This window comes from Maylandia zebra, linkage group LG23 (genome assembly GCF_041146795.1).
Source record: "Maylandia zebra isolate NMK-2024a linkage group LG23, Mzebra_GT3a, whole genome shotgun sequence".
Lineage (NCBI taxonomy): Eukaryota > Metazoa > Chordata > Actinopteri > Cichliformes > Cichlidae > Maylandia > Maylandia zebra.
This window is the reverse complement of record NC_135188.1, coordinates 48218427-48226559: the sequence shown is the minus strand read 5'-3', so window position 1 is coordinate 48226559 and position 8133 is coordinate 48218427. Positions and strand designations below refer to the sequence as shown.

Below are 8133 nucleotides of genomic sequence, written 5' to 3'. Positions count from 1 at the left end.
ATGTGTCAAAACTTTACATCTTAAAAGAGACCCCAGAACAAACAAAAATGAGATGCTGAAATAATTCGTGTTGGCAAATCTGGTTTTTCAAAAACAACAAAGAACAAAAGTGTTTCCTAGATTTCAAGTACTCGGGAAGTGTATTCCATTAACTGGTAGCTTTAAGTGAAAATGCAGATCGAGAGGAAGCAGAGCTTAAAATGATCTCTTAAAGCTTGTTTGTAAAGAGATTTGATAGATTTCAGTGTTGAGACCAACATGAGGTGTAATAAGTTGCAGTATATGAGAAAATATAATAGCATTCAAGTATACACTTGTGGTCTCTCTCATAAGTGAATCATGAATTTTTCACAAGGTATATTTAAGTGTATTGCCCATCACATGCACTTCTTGAAGCAGCGTGTGGGATCGTCGACGACGATGGCGACGTGCCTGTCGTCGAGCAGAGAGGGGATGGAAAAAAGATAGGCTCCATGTTTCCTTTGACATTCTATGTCGAAGTCGCACAGCATATCAAAAATCTGTTCAGATGGCTAAAGCGGCCTTCTTATCGGACATCATTGTGGCCAATGGTCACAATCCTCGAGTTTTATTTAAAATCTTTAATTCAGTGGTCAACCCTCGGTCAGATGTGCTGAGGGAGGCCTCCACAGCTCTCTGTGAGCGATTTTTGAATTATTTCACAGATAAAATTGCATCATTAAAGGCCCTGCATTTACCGGCGGTTAGCCAAGTTCCAACTTTAAGATGCTCTTCGGCCTTTTACCAGTTTGAACCTATCTACTCTTAACACTAAAGGAAATAATAGATCAGTTGAGAAGCTCAAACTCTTTACATGACATTCTTCCATCTCGTATTATTAAGGATGGCGTTGATGTAATCGGGCCTTGCATTCTATCTCTAATAAACTCATCATTGCTATCGTGTCACGTTCGGACTGCTTTTAAACATGCGGTTGTGGAACCTGTCATTAAGAAAAGTGGCCTTGACCACAAAGACTTTGCAAATTATAGGCCGATCTCTAAATGACCTTTTATGGCAAACAAGTCGTTCTTCAGCAATTAGAGGCCTATCTAGATGCTAATCACATTAGCGACAGATTTCAGTCTGGGTCTAAACCACATCATCATGTCATAGTACAGAAACTGCTCTGCTGAGAGATTTTAATGACCTTCTTTTAATTGTGGATTCAGGGCGCCCTGTGGTCTTGGTTTTACTGGATTTGTCTTCTGCCTTTGATGTAGTGGACCACAGCATTCTGCTAACAAGACTGGAATATTTAGTAGGCATTAAAGGGAACGCCCTTGAATGGTTTAAATCGTATCAAAAGTTCCCTTTCTGTTACGATGGGGAGCTACTCTTCCTCTGTTACCCCTTTTCATTGTGGTGTGCCCCAGGGCTCTGTTCTTGGCCCTATGTTGTTCTCATTGTACATGTTACCCTTGGGCTCTATATTTGACAAAAATAAAATTTCTTTTCATCTTTATGCTGATGATATTCAAATCTATTTTCGTCTGACGGACGATACCCCATCTTCACTATGCTGCTTTCTTGATTGTATGAGGAAGGTTAAAGGCTGGCTATCCAGTAACTCCCTTTTGTTAAATGAAAAGAAAACAGAAATTATTATCTTTCATAGCCACATCCCTCGGGGACAATTAACTGATATATTTGGGCCCTTTGCTACCTCCCTCTCTGATACAGTACGTAACTTGGGTGTCCTTTTGGACAGTTCCTTCAAACTTGATAAACAAGTGTCCTCTGTAGTATAGTCTAGCTTTTACCAACTACGACAAATCTCTAAAGCTAAGCATTACATACCGCGAACGGATCTTGAAAAACTTATACATGCATTTGTTACCTCAAGATTAGACTACTGCAACTCCTTTTACCTGGGCCTCCAATCTGCCCTTCTTCATAAACTACAACTTGCCCAAAATGCAGCGGCACACCTTTTAACTGGTACTACAAGGTTTGATTCTATTACCCCAATCCTGGCTGCCAATCAAATATCGGATTGATTTTAAGATTTTATTGTTTACATTCAAAAGCCACTCAGCCTGTATACTCCTAGTTGAGCACTTCAGTCATCGAGTCAAATGCTCTTGGTGCAACCTCGGTCCCGGCTGAAAACCAGACGTGATCGTGCTTTTGTCATTGCTGCACCGAACATCTGGAACAGTCTTCCAGCTGATATTTGCGCAATGATTAGTTAGTGATTTATCGGATGTACACTTTGTACTTTTATTGCGTTTGTATGTCATTCTATTATTTCATATTTTACTTTTCAGAAGCACTTTGGAGTACCTCTGGTCTTTTAAAAGGGCTATCTAACTAAAGTATTGATTGACTGAATATTTAGTGTGAATGGCTAAATACAATTTTATCCAGTTTAAGACACTTATGATTAACTGATGGTGTAGAAGCTTTTTAATAAGCAGTGAATGTGTCAAATGCTTTGTGCAAGTCCAAAGATACTGCAGCCAGTTTTGGTTAAATGGTTTACTCTAAATCCAACTGCAACAGATGAAGCAAAGCTCCTCTTTCCAAACGTTCTTCCAGCTATTCAGTAACAACTTAAATGGTAAATGGCTTGTATTTGTATAGCGCACTGGTGATGGCAGCTACATTGAAGCCACAGCTGCCCTGGGGCGCACTGACAGAGGTGAGGCTGCCGGACACTGGCGCCACCGGGAACCTCTGACCACCACCAGTAGGCAACGGGTGAAGTGTCTTACCCAAGGACACAACGACCAAGACTGTCCAAGCCGGGGAGGTATGTATGTATGTATGTATATATATATATATATATATATATATATATATATATATATATGCATTAAATTCGAGACATGTTCTGGTTGTGCTGCAGGAAAAGTCCTTGAGTGTGTGCGGGAAGGGGAGCAGGAGTCTGTTATTGTTCTGGAGCAGGAGAGTGAGTTGTACCAGACGACTCCTTGGGATTAATATGTTAAAATAGTGACATCTGTTGGTGACAAATATAAAGAACAGCTTGAATCTACAAATTAAAGTGCTTCGTGATTACTGCCCACTCTACAGAGTGGAGTTGATAATTCTGTCTCATATTGGGCCACCCTTGTGTTGTTTTGATCATGTATTTTTAGTGGGTGACAAAATTATGGGATAATGACGTGGGGGTAGAACTGATTGGGAACTGGAAAGGGAAAATGCTAATGAACTTGTAAAGTAAAAACATGATGCATTAAAGGTTACCCTGTTTGGTTTTTATTTAAGAAGGGAATGTGTTCCTCTGTGCGATGGCCGAGTCTGTTTCTTTTCTAGGAGGTCATTTCTCCTGCCTTAGAGAAAATCCTCACATGGAACAGAAGAGGCTGGAGCGCACAGAAACTGCAATGCAAGTTGGTAGAGATGCAGGTTTACAGGCGTCCTGGGACCACAGACTATCATCTAAAAAGAAGATCAAACAACAGGCATACTGAATTTTACAGTATTCATGCAAAGATATCTTTGTCTGTGTCATCTTTTATAATTGCAGCTTTCTTCATGAACTTATTCACTGACAATGCGTTTCTCACCATTACATGCACTCACAGTGCTTATAAGTTGTCTTTCTGGCCTAAAGAAAAACGTTTCTTCATTTTAGGAATAATTTGAATGTCTTCGGTCACACAGCTGCAAATCCCTGTTGCAAACAGCAGGGACACAGAATTACCTCAGTGTGATAAATCATTGTGTCACGGTTCATTTTGAGTTTCTTATGTTTTGGTTTATTTTTGAATGATGGATTGTTTTCTGTTCTCTGGTGCTTTGTTGATTATTATGATAAATCTGTTTCAGTTATTCTGGTATATTTCTGTATTATGATTAATGTTCTGGTTGTATTTTGTTATTATTGCAGCTTTAGTTCAGTGTCTAGTCTTTCTCTCTCTCTCTAATCCGTGTCTTATTTAAGTGTTTCCTGTTTTACTTTGAAGGTTCATGTCTGATGTCAGTGTTTCTGGCTTTGCTGTCTCGTTAGGTCTCATTGCTTGCTCAGTGTATTTAAGCTCAGTGTTTCTTTGTGTCAGTGTCGTGTCGAACCCTCAGAATGGCCTGTGTGGTCCAGTTTGTGTGTTCACGGTTTGGTTTCTGTTTTTGTTTCGTGCCGCAATAAAGCTGAGGTTTCCAGTTACAATTCTGTCTCAGAGTCCTGCATTTGGATCCTCATCCCCGCCTGCCCGCACACAGAGCCCTGACACATTATCTGTGTCAAGATCTGAGGGGTTTTTCCAGAGTTGATGACTGGACTCATAGCCACCTGACACAGGCTGAGCGAGTTAAAAAAAGGACAAAAGTCCAACTGCACAAAGCTCATACAGATTTATTTTACAGTCTCAGAAGGGAGGAACTATTCCCACAGGAGAATCCACTGCACTGTGATTGGAATGGCTGGATTATTTCCTGTTCAATAGGTACTAATTGAGATCAGTGTATAGAGATACAGGCTTCAAATATGTCATTCTATGTGATTCAGTTTATGTAACAAGAAAGAGCGAGTGTGGGCTTTTTGTTTTTTCCTCTTTATTAAATGTGGTTGTCCCTGTATCAGATTTCCAGACTGATGAGTGGCTGCTCGCGGTGTTTATAGTGTACCACTGCCATCTAGTGTCATTCAGAGTCAAAGCTCACTGGTTTATTTTGGACCTCACAGAAGACACCAAATACCATCACAGAGAAAGCAAACAGAAGTGCACTTGATTGGAAGCAGTGTAAGAAGGATGTGAAGCTAACAACCTCCAGTCTTGATTCAGGAATCAGCGATCATGTGGTTGTGGACTTAAAGGAAGAGGATCAGTTGCAAAGGTCGGTGCTGCAGCATCGGGCGATCACACCAGGTGTTGTGACGTAGCCCTGACACACCGCCATGTTCATGCACTGACGGAACGAAGCGCCTACAATAATGAAACACAGACGCTTAAAGTGAGTGTGTGAACATACTTACTGAGCAGGCATATAATGATACATTAGTTTAGATCAGGGATGTCAAACTCCATTTACACTGTGGGCCACTTACAGCCCCTTTTATCTATATTTTAACTGTTATTGATGAAATGATGCTTACTTTGGTGTAGTGTGAATTTAAACAGTAAAAGCTACGAAAATACAGTAAAAAGTCCAAAATCAGTGCCCTCCATCAAAATTTACAAAACTGTCCAGTGGACCGGATTGGAGTCTTTTGGAGACCGATTCTGGTCCCCAGGCCATATGTTTGACATGTGTTTATATATTCACGTAAGACAATGAATAAAATAATAAAAACAATCAGATGCACATGCAGCATATGTAATTTTTGTGTGTGTTATCATTCCTTATCTTTATGCAGTGTTTAAAAGTCTCAAATACAGGTATAGACGGATGACCTGTCGAACCTCTCGGAGGATCTGTGGCTCGGTTACTGCTGTGGGTTGTTTCAAGTAACTCTTATCCTGTGGTGATAACTTCTGTTCTGATGGGAGTAATCTCTTGTATAATGTGACACACTACACCTTCCACAGAGTACTTACTCAGAGCGCCTTGGAATATCACGGCACCACAGGCATTAGCCCGTCCCGAGCAGGTCTGGATGCTTGTAGGAGTGCAGAGGACACTGTCGTCTGAGAAACAAAAGTTGCATCGCAGCGCCTCTCCTGGAAACGACACACACACACACACGTGAAAATAATGTAAGAGATCATTCTGGCTTGAGATACAAAACATTTTTACAGTATATCTAACACATTATACAGGATTTAAATAACTAATGTGGACTCTTCAATAATAAAAATAAAATGTTAACTAAAAAGGTGAAAATGGAAAAGAGACATTTTTTACTCCTGTTAAAGCTTCAAAGTCACAATAAAAAGTTGGTACTTGTTTGTATTTCTTTAAATGATTATTTCTCTGTTTTGTAATAAATAACCTGATTACTGTTGTGCTTCAGTCTTTAAGTGGAATTAATAAAATGCATAAGTTGCATGTATGCCAAGAATAAAGAAACATACCCTGACACAGAGTCAGCAACAGAAGAATGGCACCCACCGCAGCTCTCATGATCTGCAAGAAAACAGAAAAGTATTTATAACCTCCTGTGCCCGAGGAAACGACTCTTCATCAGTGATATGACTTTTCAGATGAAAAAGAAAATCTGTTTGTTGATCAGTCGTTTTGAAACAGCTTTTGTTGTCACAGATACACCAACACAAATACCACTGTCTCTGTTCTCTTTAAAGCATCAACATTATTTAAGCCTGTAAGTGTCAGAGTTCTTTGCAGCTCTTTAAAGTCATCTTCATATCAGCATGTCAGATGCTTGAAATGTGCAAGTGAACTATCGTATAAACAAAACAGAGTCTGCTTCACAGTTTGCAGGTAAGAACTAATCTACGTGTGAGTTGTTACCTCGTGCTCAGACCCTCAGCTCCAAATGTGTGTCCCGTATGTTGGAAGGAAGTGTGCGCTGTCTTTAACAACCATAGCACAAAGCAGAAGAGCCTGTCTGTTGTGTAACGGTGGGTCAGTACAGGGTTCAACAAAACACACTTTCTAGTCGTGTTGCAAGAAAGAAATTTACAAGGAAACTACATCCCACTGATGGATCACGCACCAGAAGCTTTTTCTCAGAAGTGCAGACCTGATTTCATTGCTGAGTTAAACTGAGTCTTAAAAAGAGGAAAAACAAAGAACAGCTTTCATCTGTTAAATGTTCTTTTAATTATCTTCCTGTTTTTAGATGCTGCTTCCCTTTCTTTCAACAGTTGCAGCAGTAATTCTGTCTTTTGGTGGAGAGTTCATGTTACAACAGCAGAGGCTGAAGAGTGTGCAATGATTTAAGAGTACACAGAGGGATGGATGACGGATAGATCGCTCTAGCAGCACATGCTATAGTGTAGCTGGGTAAGACACTGGAAGTGTAAAGTGTAAATCAGGAACTTGGTGACTGCACGTAAATTTTTGAGCTTCAACATAATGTCCAGTAGTAAGTTCCTGATTATGTTGAAGCTCAAAAATTTACGTGCAGTCACCATTTAGGTCACTTCAGCATTTTACAGGACATCCCACTAAAGTCACCTATGTGTCGTCATGCTTGATGCATTGTGCTTTTCTCATGTTTAACATGTAAAGCTTTCCTGCAGGCGTGTTGTACAGACCTTCAGGTGTCAATATCCTGAAATGAGAAGAATAATGAGGCAAGAGTTAGCATTTTGCACTATCCCAGATACCATAGGGCAGGGGTGGGGAACGTCAAGGGCCGGTGTCCTGGAGGTTTAGATGTGTCCTTGATCCAACACAGCTGATTCAAATGGCTAAATGACTTCCTCAACATGTCATAAAGTTCTCCAGAGGCCTGGGAATGAAGTAATCATTCGATTCAGGTGTGCTGACCCAGGGTGAGATCTAAAACCTGCAGCACACCGGCCCTCGAGGCCTGGAGCTGGACACCCCTGCCATAGGGGTACACCCTGGACAGACTGTCAAGCTGATGCAGGGCTAACACAGAGAGACTCATTCACACATATGGGCCATTTAGAAAGGCCAGTTACCTAACCCCACTATCTGCATGTTTCTGGACTGTGGAAGGAAGCCAGAGTACCTGAGACAACCTGCACACAGGGACAATATGCAAACTCCACACAGAAACACTCCGGCCAGCCGGTGGAGTTAAACTCAGCCATGTCTTACAGGTAAAGTGTTAAACAGGCTAGCTACTGTCGACAGTTTGAGACGCTTTAACTGAATAAAGTCCAGTGCTGCCATTGATGTCAATGATTTTATTTCTTATTTTTAGTCACATCATTATAGGCCTAAAAATGTGCTGCAAACACCCGTGGCAACGATTTATCGTACTCAATAGTTCTGTTTGTTTGTTACCTGTCGACACAAACGACGCTCTTCATTTTATCCTCCCCATCACCTCGTTATGACAGTCCACGAGTACACGTCAGACTGTGGTCCTCCTAACAAACCATCAGACAGAACTTGGTTTGCTGCTGTTCTGTCTTTTATTGCAAGGAAAATAGGAATAAAATAACTTTAAACTAACAAGTTTATTGTCCCACATCTTTGCTTTTTGCATTAAAAGCAAAATAAAACAGTCACATGTGGCTGTTGTTGTGCTGCTTTTGAAGGCAGGTG

General features: G+C 40.7%; 1 long non-coding RNA gene across 3 annotated transcripts; it reads right to left on the bottom strand.

Annotated features, from left to right (window-relative positions):
• Nucleotides 1–3219: 3219 nt before the first annotated feature.
• LOC143414973 (uncharacterized) lies at nucleotides 3220–7172 on the bottom strand. 3 transcript variants are annotated; one of them, XR_013095580.1, is made up of 5 exons: nucleotides 6400–6596; nucleotides 6003–6054; nucleotides 5526–5648; nucleotides 4756–4913; nucleotides 3220–3429 (listed from the first exon to the last, which is right to left on the bottom strand). It is a non-coding gene; the product is annotated as an uncharacterized LOC143414973 (long non-coding RNA). The 3 variants fall into 3 exon arrangements; XR_013095581.1 differs by lacking the exons at nucleotides 3220–3429; nucleotides 6400–6596 and adding an exon at nucleotides 7149–7172 and having other exon boundaries at nucleotides 4628–4913; XR_013095579.1 differs by lacking the exon at nucleotides 3220–3429 and having other exon boundaries at nucleotides 4628–4913; nucleotides 6400–6591.
• Nucleotides 7173–8133: the final 961 nt, after the last annotated feature.